Genomic DNA, 13,665 nt, shown 5'->3' with positions numbered 1-13,665 from the left:
TCCGTTCTTCCACAATCTCTCCCCCAAGTGTTGCTGCTCCATGGACGCGAGTGCTCATTCCCGGAGACTCAGAGCACCTCCATCCATTCCCTTGCACCAGGAACTTCCCTTCCTCACCATGGATCCATTCAGAGAAGAAAGACCGGGATCCGTTGACCACACGCGAAGAATTTCACATGTGCGTGTACACTGTTCTTCAACTTCACCACACCGTTCCATCCAACTCGGTGAGCCTCTGCCCAATTCCTTTTATACGCGTACTATTTCATACCTGTAGTACGCTGTAGACATCTCTTTACATCCTATGATGGTAGTTGGCCACGCCAATTTCGTCATGTCCATGAACCGGAGGCCATCCGATGGTATTCATATTTTTCTTTAATTTTCATTCGTCATATGACTTCGTACCCCATAGATGAAATATCCCCTAGGTCCTTCGTAACCCCGTGGAGGAGTTAGATTACTTATTTGGTCAATTGAATGTGGTGTAGATTTTATTGTTTGTTGATTGGTGATATTTTTGTTTGTTTGTTTGTTAAAATACGTTATTTATCGTATGCTCGTGACATGCTTAGGAGTCACTCCTAATTATTCCATAATTCTAGGAGTTAGATGTGATTGATTAGATTTATTGTAAGGATTTATTTTATTATTTCTTATAGTTTTGTATTGTGTCTCATGTTGTTATTTTCTTTTTAGATAATGTAGTTCTGTTTTCTGCACGTGTGCAAAAATTTGATGAATGACCACCAAGCTTATAATTTCATAGAATTATTCTAAGCTTTTCTTTCCTTATCGAGTCATGGAATATTTCATGTTTTAATTAGTTCCTTTTGTTTAGCATGAATATATCTTAGATATGTTTTATATATTTGTTCTCACCCATGTTACGTGTGTATTTTATTGATTTGAAATCATGCCATATCTATGATAGTTCTTCAGGTAATTATTGTGTGTGTTTCTATGTAGTTTCTTTATGCTAGACGTCAAATGAAATGCTTTACTATGGGGAACTAGTATATTGCAGTTTGTTGTATAACTCGTGACTGCCAAGTGGTTCCTCTTATTTTGTAGACATACAAGATTGCTCGGTTTGATGATTTATGTCATGGTCCTATTTGTATTCTCATATTTAGAATTTATTCCCGTTGCATATAACTTAGTTTCTTACATCGTGGCAACTATAATGTGTGTTTATTTTTCTTAGTTTATTACCATGCCATGTTTGCAATTTCTTAAAGTAGAAAGCATTCTTTATTGAATGTTTCCCATGAATGTGTTATATCATCGCTAGTTTATACTTTATGATCACGCATATGGTTAGTCTTTGCTTGGTAGAGATACATGCTAGTAGTGAATGATTCCTCTTGCTTGGTCAATACCATGTCATGATGTTCGATTGTATAACTAGATTGCATAGTGTGGGTATAGCAATCGTGTATCGAATCATGCCTAGTTAACTGTCCTATGTTGGTGCAAGTGTAAGTTGTACTATATAGCAAATGCATGACATTTCTGTTATTCTTGCTTTGTTATTTCATTGCTTGATTTCATTGATGCAATGACCTCGATGTTTACTTGCTTAGTATATTTTACCCCTTGTGCTTCTAAGGCGCAACTAGCATGATAATGTTGTGTGCTAACGGCATGCTCAATGATTGGTTAGCGTATATCAACTAAGTTGTGTTGTTATTATGAGTGTATTGTATTGGTAGCATAGCAGGTAGCATATGTAATGATATTCCATGCTTATGGGTATATATCTAGTCATTGCATTGTTATATGCCTAGACATCTTTCATGCAAGTGATGTTTCATGTCTTATTATACTACCATGTGTTATAGTTGTTTCAATAGTCCATCTCATGTTCAAGATATTTTACCTTTCATGTTAGTTGAGTTGTGCCTTCCTCATATGCTTAACGCGCATAGTTTGCTCTGTTGTTTAAGCAAGTGTGGGTAATCTTGTTACTAGTGGTCATTGGATATCTGTTCTTTCTTACTTAAAGAGCATGTACTACTTTAGTATCTTCTCATGATCACTTGTATGTTTGATGCTTGTGGTTTTAGTTAAGATCTCTTTATGATTCTTTATTCACATGCCTTGTATGATACGTGCCATATTATTGTATTGTTTAGTTTCTTCCTAGTGTTGTGTTGGCTCTTGATATAAGAGTACTTCTTAATATTACTTATGGATGATGTTTATACATTGCTTGTTGTTAACCATTATAAATATTTGTATTCCTCCAAATATTTATTCTTGGTTGATTACCACATTTAATCATATCATGTCTAGGATAGTTGTTCATTCACTTGTTCCATGTGTTGTATAGTTCTTGTTGATTGTTTGACAAATGAATTTGTTAGATATAATGGTGTTGATCCCATTTTATTTTAATGATGTTTTAGGTCTAAACCCAAATCTTATTTCAATTCATTGTATTGAATGATGTTTGATTGCTTGACTGGTATGGTTTATAATGTTGGTTTGGTTGTCTTATGGAATGCTTGCTTTTGAGTTATGATGTAGTTGATGTTTATGTTTGGTTTCTATTAACCATTCTAAATATTTAGATGATATCTATATATTTATCTGTGGTTAACCTTTACCTTTATCATACCATGATATGATTGTGTAGTTAAATGGATAAGGTGGTTCCATTCCATGTGTGTTGTTGCCATTGTGTTGGTGTTATAGTAGTTCCTTAAGTCGTGATGTGTGGTGGGCACTATTAGTTAATATTAGAATGTTAGTCTTGATCGCCAAGCCTTCCATAGTTGTGTCAACCTAAACCTTGTCACTTCATTGAATCCTCTCTACTTACCTCCCTATCATGCTATCTCATTTCAGAATCTCCATGTGATCGATATCTCGCTATCCATCCACTCTTAATTTGTTTTGGATGTTATTTGGATTTACTATTGTTTTGGTATTTATTTGTTTTCCATTTGCTATCACGACGAGTAGGGAGTGGCGAGGTTGGACATGGACAGAAACAGGTTACCGAAGAAGGACTCAACAACGAAGGCATGCCTCCTTCTTTGATCATACTTATCCTATGATTTACAAAATTGCATTGAGTTTTATTGTTACTATTGTGCATGCTATTTTAATTCTCGTAGCTAGCGTGTCGATTGACACATTACCTTGATCCGCTTGTTGCCTATTTACTTGACACCTGAGTAGAAGTATAAGGTTCCCATAGAGTAGAAATGCTTAGCCATGCTTATCACCCTATAGGTGCCTTGTTGAATGATCTCGGAGTCATTGACAGTTGAAACTTAATGTTGAGCTAGGCCTGTTGGCCCTTCTTGACCTTCTCTATCCTCTTCTACTCTGGGTGAAACTTACCATCTGAATACTGGCGTGGGCGACAGCTGAATCAAGGATTGAAGGAGCGATTGGCCGCCCTTCACGAGTTGAAGGGGGCAATCAGTCGTCCGTGCCGCTTAAGGCCTAATAAGTCTTGGATTTGAAGATTGTGATAACAGTACAACCACATGCTATATGGGCACTGGCTTGGTCAAGTAAGCTAGTCAGCCTTAGGTGTCGATGTCGTCGTACCGCAGATGGGATAGCTGCCTTGAGAGGAGTATCCTCAGCACAGATGGGGGGGGGCGGTTTGAGGACGTACTCTCAGTTCCGTGCGCCAGACCCGGTGGGCATGTCACATCTTTGGGGGATCTAGTCCCAAGACCTCGTCACAATCTCCCTGCCGGTATACCAGATGGTGTACTACGCTAGCGACGGCTAGTGGCAACAAGTCGGGATTGTGTCGTGTGGGTGATGTGTACAACCTCTGCAGAGTGTAAAACTATTCGAATAGCCGTGTCCACGGTCAAGGACAACACATGAATCTTTCTTGACATACAGGACCTGTCTTGCTTATTCCCTCTTCACCCCTATTCTTGGAACCTATGAAGAGTGTGAGTTGATCGAGGATCCTCACTTTGATGAAAGATATTCTGGAGATAAAACACATTCTCATCAAAAACTGCCTTTATCCAACTGCTTTATTTGTCAAACAAAATTAGCTTTATGCAAATGAGCCATACAGCCTTCCTTTGAAGCCACATGTAGTTATGAGGACCTTCCCCGTGGGAGGCATGTTGAGTACGTAATGTACTCATGGAAATAATTTTGTTGACAACAGAGTTACCTGGAGACGAAGATGATGACTACGACTACTATGGCGATCTGTAGAAGTGAGGTCACGTGGACTACATCGACTGCCTGTGGCTGAGATGGAGTCGCTACGCATTGTACTTTCCGCTGGTTTTCTGAATGTAATAAATGTCATGAGACATTTCGCTAGGTATGTCTTGTGACAATATACATTACTTGTAATACTATAATGTATTGTGCAATGATATCATTTCACTGTGTTGTCAACAATGATCCTGGGGTTAACAAATATACACAGGAGGATCTGGAAGCTAATTCCTGGTTCTCACAGAAGTGGTATCAGAGCCAGGTTGTCGACTTAGTCGCGTGGCCTTAGTTAGAAATGGAAAGCCTCGGGGACTATTGTTATAAGAAAAACTATTTTCAAAAGGATCATTCTCGTACTCTTCTCCTTCACTATTGCTTTTGTCATCTCATCTAATTCAATTGAAATTTAAACTCTACTTCTCTACCATCTTCTTTGTAGTATGTGAAACCCTTTCCCTTGCCCTTGGTGTCAAAAAGTTAGAAGCTTCACATGATGTGCCAAGAATTTCAAGATAACTTCAACCCTGAAGCTCTGAGTAGCAACATTTTTCCAAGAGAAGACAACACGAGAACTCAAGAAGTCAACAACCATAAATCATGGTCAGTTCGTCAATGTTGAAGATTTGCCCCAAGATTTATTGTGACCAGCCACATAGGATTAGGTTGGTTAATACCCATGTAGTGGTAGGACTCTTAACTAGTAGAAGCAAAAAAAATTGGTGAGTATCGTCTGCATATTTTTCTTCTGACGTTTTTCTATGCAGTCATACTAAAACCCTATTTGCCAAAAAGAGTTGCTTTGGAGTTTTATTTGGATAGCTTCATGATTATCTGAGTGTTATCTTTTGTTTATCTTCTGGGGTATCTCCTCCTTATGTAGGATTCTTTTACTCCTCTTAAACTCTTTCCCTCTTCTCTATAAACCCTGGAGGTCACCTTGAGATGAACGAAGTTTCAACAACCCACTTGGAGATCTATTATGAAAGTGAACCCTATGGAAAATCTCTTTTAAGGGGGGTAGTAGACAATGATTGTGTCAAGATTGAAGATTTGAAGACCTTCATTCGCCAGGAAGACAAAGATTGAAGACCTTCACTACACCTACCATAATGTTCAAACTTGAAGGATCAATTAGTCCAGCCGGACCAAAGCTTCACCAACAGAAGAAGGACAAGACTGAAGAATGTTCAACCAGTTACAGAAGCTATCAGATTACCAACGCCAAGATCGAAGGATTGTTTTACAAGTTTTGAAACCTAGAAGAATTATGACAAGAGAAGTATCTCCAATGAAGACCCAAAACCACCTATCACCAAGATCAGAATGAGAACCGATTCCACAAGTTTCCTAGAAGAACTCTGTCGAAGACGAAGCTTACCCAAACCCATTCTCTTTAGTCAGCCCGAATCTCGGGGACGAGATTCCTTTTAAGGGGGGGTAGATTTGTAACATCCCGATTCTCGGAATGTTTAAGAAAAAGTTTTCCAAAAATCAGGGCGAGAAAATTTTGTTCTGTTTTATTTGTTAACAAGCTTAAATTGAGTTTTATAAATTTGGAGGAGCTAATGCCAACTTAAATTAAATTTGAGGTTTCTTCATTTCTTTTAGTTGTGTTTTATTTCTTGTCTTGTTTATATTTAATTATGCGTGTGTGCACTTTGTTCAATTTCTTAGTTCGTTTTATATTTGTTTGAGCTTATATTCCTTTCCTAGATTCTCCTTTTAGGAAATTATATTTGCTTCTCTAGAAGGTTGTGGGTCAAATCTCCTAGCCCAACATCTATTTATGTTCGCTGGGTTAAGCCATTTTTTTCATCTCCGGTAGCATAGGCTTAGCCCATCTATATTTTTCTCCTCTCTTCCTTTTACCTCCCCCCTCCTCCCCATGGGCTTCCATCCACTTGGCCCATCTCTCCACCCAGCCAACAATCCTTCTCCTCCTTTTCTGTACGCTCACACGGTACATGAAGAGAAACAGCCAACACTCATGCCTGACTGTTGCCTCCTGCACTCCTCCTTAATTCCCATCAATCCCGACAGTTTCCAAAACTAAAGTCTAGTGTCCATTCCTCTTCTCTGTTCGTTCCCAATGAATACATAACATAAACTTGAGCCCCTCCTCTAATTCCCTCAACTCTCAATTGTTTCATGTTCTAGAGATATGTACAAGTGAGCACTGATCTCCTCTCTCATACTCTCCAGTTTCCCTGCCTACTCCCTCCTTCGTTCTTCCACAATCTCTCCCCAAAGTGCTGCTGCTCCATGGACGCGGGTGCTCGTTCCCAGAGACTCAGAGCACCTCCATCCATTCCCTTGCACCAGGAACTTCCCTTCCTCACCATGGATCCATTCAGAGAAGAAAGACAGGGATCCGTCGACCACACGCGAATAATTTCACATGTGCTTGTACACTGTTCTTCAACTTCACCACACCGTTCCATCCAACTCGGCGAGCCTCCGCCTAATTCATTTTATACGCGTACTATTTCATACCTGTAGTACGATGTAGACATCTCTTTACATCCTATGATGGTAGTTGGCCGCGCCAATTTCGTCATGTCCATGAACCGGAGGCCATCCGATGGTATTCATATTTTTCTTTAATTTTCATTCGTCATATGACTTCGTACCCCATAGATGAAATATCCCCTAGGTCCTTCGTAATCCCGTGGAGGAGTTAGATTACTTATTTGGTCAATTGGATGTGGTGTAGATTTTATTGTTTGTTGATCGGTGATATTATTGTTTGTTTGTTAAAATATGTTATTTATCGTATGCTCGTGACATGCTTAGGAGTCACTCCTAATTATTCCATAATTCTAGGAGTTAGATGTGATTGATTAGATTTATTGTAAGGATTTATTTCATTATTTCTTATAGTTTTGTATGGTGTCTCATGTTGTTATTTTATTTTTAGATAATGTAGTTCTCTTTTGTGCACGTGTGCAAACTTTGATGAATGATCACCAAGCTTATAATTTCACAGAATTATTCTAAGCTTTGCTTTCTTTATCAAGTCATGGAATATTTCATGTTTTAATTAGTTCCTTTTGTTTAGCATGAATATATCTTAGATATGTTTTATATATTTGTTCTCACCCATGTCACGTGTGTATTTTATTGATTTGAAATCATGCCATATGTATGATAGTTCTTCAGGTAATTATTGTGTGTGTTTCTATGTAGTTTCTTTATGCTAGACGTCAAATGAAATGCTTTACTATGGGGAACTAGTATATTGTAGTTTGTTGTATAGCTCGTGATTGCCAAGTGGTTCCTCTTATTTTGTAGACATACAAGATTGCTCGGTTTGATGATTTATGTCATGGTCGTATTTGTATTCTCATATTTAGAACTTATTCCCGTTGCATATAACTTAGTTTCTTACATCGTGGCAACTATAATGTGTGTTTATCTTTCTTAGTTTATTACCATGATGCCCAATTACAAAGATCTCAAGCCAACGGAGGTGATTGGAAGAATTGTTGCTCATGAGATGTCACTTAAGGATAAAGAAGAACTTCACAACAAATCAAGTGGTGCCTACAAAGCCTCGTGTGAAGCCCCTACATCATCAAGTGAGAAACAAAACTTCAATGAAGAATTGAGCTTAATGGTGAAGAACTTCAACAAGTTCTACAAGAGTAGAAGCAAAGATAGAAGCTTCAAGTCAAGGTCCTACAATGACAAAAGATCTTCTAGTCGAGAGCGAAACTGCTACAGTTGTGGAAGACCCGGACACTATTCCAATGAGTGTACGGCTCCCTACAAGAGAAGAGAAGATTCTCCAAAAAGAAGAAGCAAAGAATCACCACGAAGAGAGAGAAGGAGTAGAGATGATCGTTATGAACGAAGATACTCACGGAGAAGCAAGGATTCGGAAAGGAAGGTAAAATCATCAAGGAGCTACACAAAATGAAGACATCAAGCTCATGTTGGTGAATGGGTATCCAGCTCCGACTCCGACAGTCACTCCGAGAGAAGTTATTACTCCGACTCCGAAGATACTCAAGATGAAGGTGTTGCCGGTCTAGCACTTGTGTCAACCAACTCCTACGACATATTTGACTCACCAAATGAAGGAATTGGAAGATGCTTCATGACCAAAGGTCCTAAGGTAACACACCCGAGTATGTTGATTTCAATAGTGATGAAGATGACTTGTTAGGTGATGATTTGCTTGTTGACAACTCTAGTGATGAATACTATGATGAAACGTCAATTAATCATGATAATCAAGATAAAATGAATGACAATGATAAGGAGAAGATTGAGGCTCTAACTAAAGAACTAAACACTCTTAAGTTAGCTCATGAAACTATCTTCGAAGATCATCGAGAACTTTTAAGAGCTCATGAGAAATTACGCTTTGAAAAGCTCAATCTTGAGCAAGAGCATGAGTTCTTAAAAGCAATCAATGATGATCTCCGCAAGAAAAGTTCTTCTTACATTGCCAAGCGTTTACTCTTATCCACTTACATGCCTCAAGTCAAGTCTAGTAACAAGAACAAGAAAGATTCTTCCTCTAGCAGTAACAATGATCATGCTAAATCCAATATTGTTGCTTCTAGTAGTTCTCTTGATTCCACTAATGATTCTCTTAGCCAAGTTACACTTGAGCAAGAAAATAGCTTATTGAAGGGAATTATAGAGAAAGGAGTGTACAAAAGCCTTGCCGAGAGTAAGCAATTCGAGGAAATTGTGCGCAAGCAAGGAATGCACCGGAAGAATCAAGGTGTTGGTTTTGAACGAAAGTTCAATGCCAATGGAGTTGAGTGGGAAGAAGATCAATACCCCAAGACAAAGTTTGTTCCTCAACAAGAGAAGTATGATACTTCTTTCAAGGGGACACAAGCTCAAGATGATCTTCCACCACAAGACTACAAGCAAAAAGGCAAGGACAAGCTTCAAGAGGAAATTGATGCATTTGAAGAAGCTCCTAAGACCTTAGTCAAGTGGATTCCCAAGACTAATTCAAGTTCCACTTCATCAAGTACGACTACAACTCCAAGGATTCCCATCAAGATGGTGTGGATCCAAAAGAAGAAGAACTAGAGAGTTCTTGAGGGTGACTCCGCCAACATACTTCACTCTTATCATTTTGGCAAGAACAAGTGCAATCAACTTCCACATCTTGCACTAGTTCAAGGAGTCACAAACCCTCTTGTTGGTAAGACAAGGGACAAGGTAACCTAAAAGTCTTCATGGACATCATCTTGTGTGTGCATCACTCTATGTCTATGGATATCCTTGTTTGTTCCTTGTGGGACTAACCCATGTAGGTATTGAAAGTGCAATTCACTCAAATGGATAGCTCCAAGTGATCTACATCAACATTGAGCATCCACATATTCAACATCTACATGAAGTCATCATCGACAAAACCCGAGGTTAGTTCATCCCTCTAAGGGGGGATATCACATCTAGGGGGAGCTTTACTCTAAGACTTGAGCTAAAGCAACTCTAAAGATGTGAACACAACAATGCTTTATGTAAAAGTGGTAACCCCACTTGAGCTTAAACGATGAGTATGACCTATGATCAAGTGTTCTCACTTGACTCCTAAGTCAATATACTCATATATAGATGACTTTGTCATCGCAAATTGCTTGGTAGATGCTAGAATTGGTTGTGCATGTCTTGTCACATATTTCATTTGCCATCTTATTGTGTGAGCATGCTGGTCGCATATTTTACTCATTCGAGGACATCCACTTGTTGTTTTGATTGTTTGGTTTTATTTCCTTTTGCCAAGTGGATGGACAAGAATGCCTAAGAACCTCCTCTAGCTATCTATGCTTTTCTCGTCTCAAACTCTATTCTTGCTACATCACAAAATTTGATCAAGTCAGATTTGAACCACTCTGTGTGAGGAGCGCTCGGAGTCCCCGATTCGTCATAGACTTAAACTTCCAAAACCTCTTTATGATTCTCGGTCTGACCGATACCCCACTTTCGGTCCTACCGAGATCATTAAGTTGATCTAGGTTTTCGATCTCGGTGCAACCGATTTGAACCTTTCGGTCACACGGAGTTGCAACAACTGTATACAGTTTTGCATCTCGGTGCCACCGAGTTGTTCCACTCGGTCACACCGAAAGGGTCAGGCTATATATAGCCACGGGCAAAAATTTGGAAATTTCTCCGAATCCCTTCGCCCGCGCGATAGCCTGCTCTGCCAACGTGGTCTCCGGATCGTCTCCTCGCCGCCAGCCGCCTCCAGTCGCTGGTCTCCTCGCCGTCAACGGGAATTCTACCCCGCCGTTGCCGCCGTAGCGAGTCTCCGCCGAACTAGGGTATGGACTCGATCTTTGTGCTATTCCCCAATCCGATTCCTAGCACATTGTGATCATATTGATTCTAGCCACGTTTGATAAACTTCTATCCAGTCAATGAACTCGTAGGTTAGGTTTGATTCGAAAATTCTAGGTTTAGGTTTCTGCCAAAACCATCTCGGACCCACCGAGTTGAAAAACTCGGTCCCACCGATTTGGCTTATGCCATTGCACAAGTGAGACTCGGTCTGACCGAGAATTACTTATCGGTGTGACCGATTTTGGAACTTTGTGAAACCCCAGCAGTCTCGGTGCCACCGAACTGTGACTCGGTCCAACCGAGTTCACTAGTTTAGGTTCCAAAACTGCTTCGGTATCACCGAGTTTGAAAATTGGTAGATCCGAGATGATTTCAGTGGGAAACTAAAACTAAGTTTTTGGATCATTCTTTTGCAAAAATCTCTGCATTTTGTGATGCTCATCCACTCTACCTCATCTATAAACTGTTCACAGGGTCAGCAGTCAGCTTGTTCATCATGTCAGACCAAAGTGATAGCCAGAACATGTCAGAAGAGCAAGTGCAGATGAGTGAGGGCACTAGTCCCTCAAGTTCTTCGGATGATGGCAGCAGGAGCACTCCTAGCAATTTGCCAAAAGCTGCCACCAGATAAAGGAAGAAGAGAACCTCAGAATCAGAGGATGAGGATTATGTGGCAGAAGAGGAAGCAACTTCAAAGAGAGTAGTGCTTGAGAAGGAACATGGCTCAGCTCAAGGCACAAAGCCAGGCCTGAAAGTCAAATGGCCAGCAGGCAGGCAGCCTATGTCAAAGGCCAGAGCTTCAACTGAAAAGCCTGCACCCATAGAGCCAGTTGCTGCTGAAGGAAAGAAGAGGAAGGAAAGGGTCAAGAAGACCGTAGCCAGAGTGCTTGGAAAGGCTTCCATCATGGAAGAAGAGGAAGAAGAAGAGGTAGCTGCACCAGCACCTAAGGCACCCAAGCTGATGGGTGATGCCATAAGATCAGGAGCAGCTGCTTCCAAGGCCAAGCCAGCTCCAAAGCCAAAACCAAAGAGAAATACAAGAAGCATACCAGCTGCTGAAAAGAACAAGGCCCCAGTGCCTGAAGCTGCAGAAGAAGAGGAAGAGAATGTTCTGAGAAAGCTCAAGCCCAAGATCCCAGACCACAACGATGCTCATCCTGTGGCTGAGGATATGAAGCTCAGGAGAGACTCAGGGCTCAGGAAGTGGAGAGAAACAGATCCGTATGCTTCAAGGAGAAGAACTGCTGTGGATTACAGATTTCACACCAAGGAACAGCAGGACTTCTATGAGACAGTTTTGCTTGACAAGAAGCCAATAGTTTGTGACATGAGATGGGTTGATTGGGAGTACATCAAGGACAATGAAGAGCACTATCCTGGAGTGGAAGACAGCTTTAGTGCTTGTGGAGTTGCAGACTTTGTTGGGCAGAAGCTCACAAAGTGGAATGAGGAGCTTATCATGCAGTTCTACTCCACAGCACACTTTTATCCAGATGGTAGGATAACTTGGATGTCTGAGGGTATAAGGTACCAATCTACAGTTGCTGAATGGGCTCAGCTGATCAATGCCCCTAAAGAGCATGAGGATGACTTGGATATCTATGCCAAGAAGAAGATGGATCATAACTCAATGTCCAATATGTACAAAGAAATTCCAAATGAAGCTCTTGAAACTTTCAAATTTGGCTCAGTGCATTATCTTCTGTCAGGGCTGCCAACTATCAATTGGATCTTGAGGCACACCTTATTGCCCAAATCTGGAGATCACAAGATGATCCGAGGCCATGCAATCAATTTGCTTCATGTATTTGATGTACCTCAGAAATTCAAGGTCATGAGCCTCATAGTAGAGACAATCAAGAGGACAGCAGCAGACCAGAAGAGAAGCTGTGGATATGCCCCACAGATTCAGGAGCTCATCAACTCAAAGATGGGCACAGGCATATACTCATTGGACAAGGAACACCTGCCCATCCGTCCAGATTTTGAGGATAATCAAGTGGTTATGACTGAGAATGAACCATCATCAGCACAAGCACAAGCAAAGAAGGAGAAGGCAAGGAAGGAGAAAGCTGCCAAGATGCCAACTCAAGAGGAGGCATCTGAATATTTCTTGAAAACTAAACAAGAGCAGCTTGGTTACCTAATTGCATCCACCCTGCGGATTGAGAAAGGACTAGCCACCCTAACTCAGAACCAGGCAAGCCTAGAGAGAATCATGGAACAAAAGTTCTATGACTTGGATGTCAAGGTGACAGAGATTCAGACTGCAGTGGAGCAGCTCCAGGATGACATGCAGGAGAGGAGAGGCAGGACTACAACTGATGCCTTTGCCAGAGTGCCACGAGGTCCAAGGTCGTCTGCAGTGCCAGTTGCTGACACCAGAGCCACCACTTCTGCACCAGCTACGGCCTCAGTTCCACTAGCTCCAGCGTCTACTTCAGCGTCTACAGAAGCCTTCATCCTTGGAGTGATCCGGACTCCACCACCACCTGAAGATCAAGCCTGAGTGTCGATCTAGCACTATGCATTTTCTAGGAACTTTTTGGTAACTTGTTGCCAAAGGGGGAGAAAAATGTATAGATCATAGGCTTCGAGAGAGAGAGAGTGTTGCTTTTTTCTCTCTTGCTTTATTTGGTGGTTTTTCGAACTTTGTTTGCTTTTAAGTGCTTGAGATACTATGTCATTGCTTGTGAGACATTGATGATCATGTGTTTGATCATAAGCTACACTTAATGTTTGCTTAATGCTATTATCTTATCTATCTTATGTGATCATTCACTTTTCTTGGTGATGAGTGCATGTATTTCATTCTTATCATTTTAAGCGCTCCACCAAGATGTATGTGACATGGAAGAGTAACCCATGACTCTAACTCTTTGTGCATTTGCAGTCCAAAGTAAATTTTAAATATGCAAAAATTTAGGGGGAGCTCTTACTTGTCACATACTTCTCAAAGCGACGATATATTTCATGCTTATTATCATTTGTCGAAGCTTTGATCTATATGTTGTCATCAATTACCAAAAAGGGGGAGACTGAAAGTGCAACTATCCCTAGGTGGTTTTGGTAATTCATAACAACATATAGCTCATTGAGCTAATGCTATTCCAAGATGATTATTTCAGGAAAGCT

This window comes from Triticum urartu, chromosome 2A (genome assembly GCF_056163025.1).
Source record: "Triticum urartu cultivar PI428250 chromosome 2A, HENAU_Tu73, whole genome shotgun sequence".
NCBI lineage: Eukaryota > Viridiplantae > Streptophyta > Magnoliopsida > Poales > Poaceae > Triticum > Triticum urartu.
Note: the sequence above shows the minus strand (reverse complement) of the source record.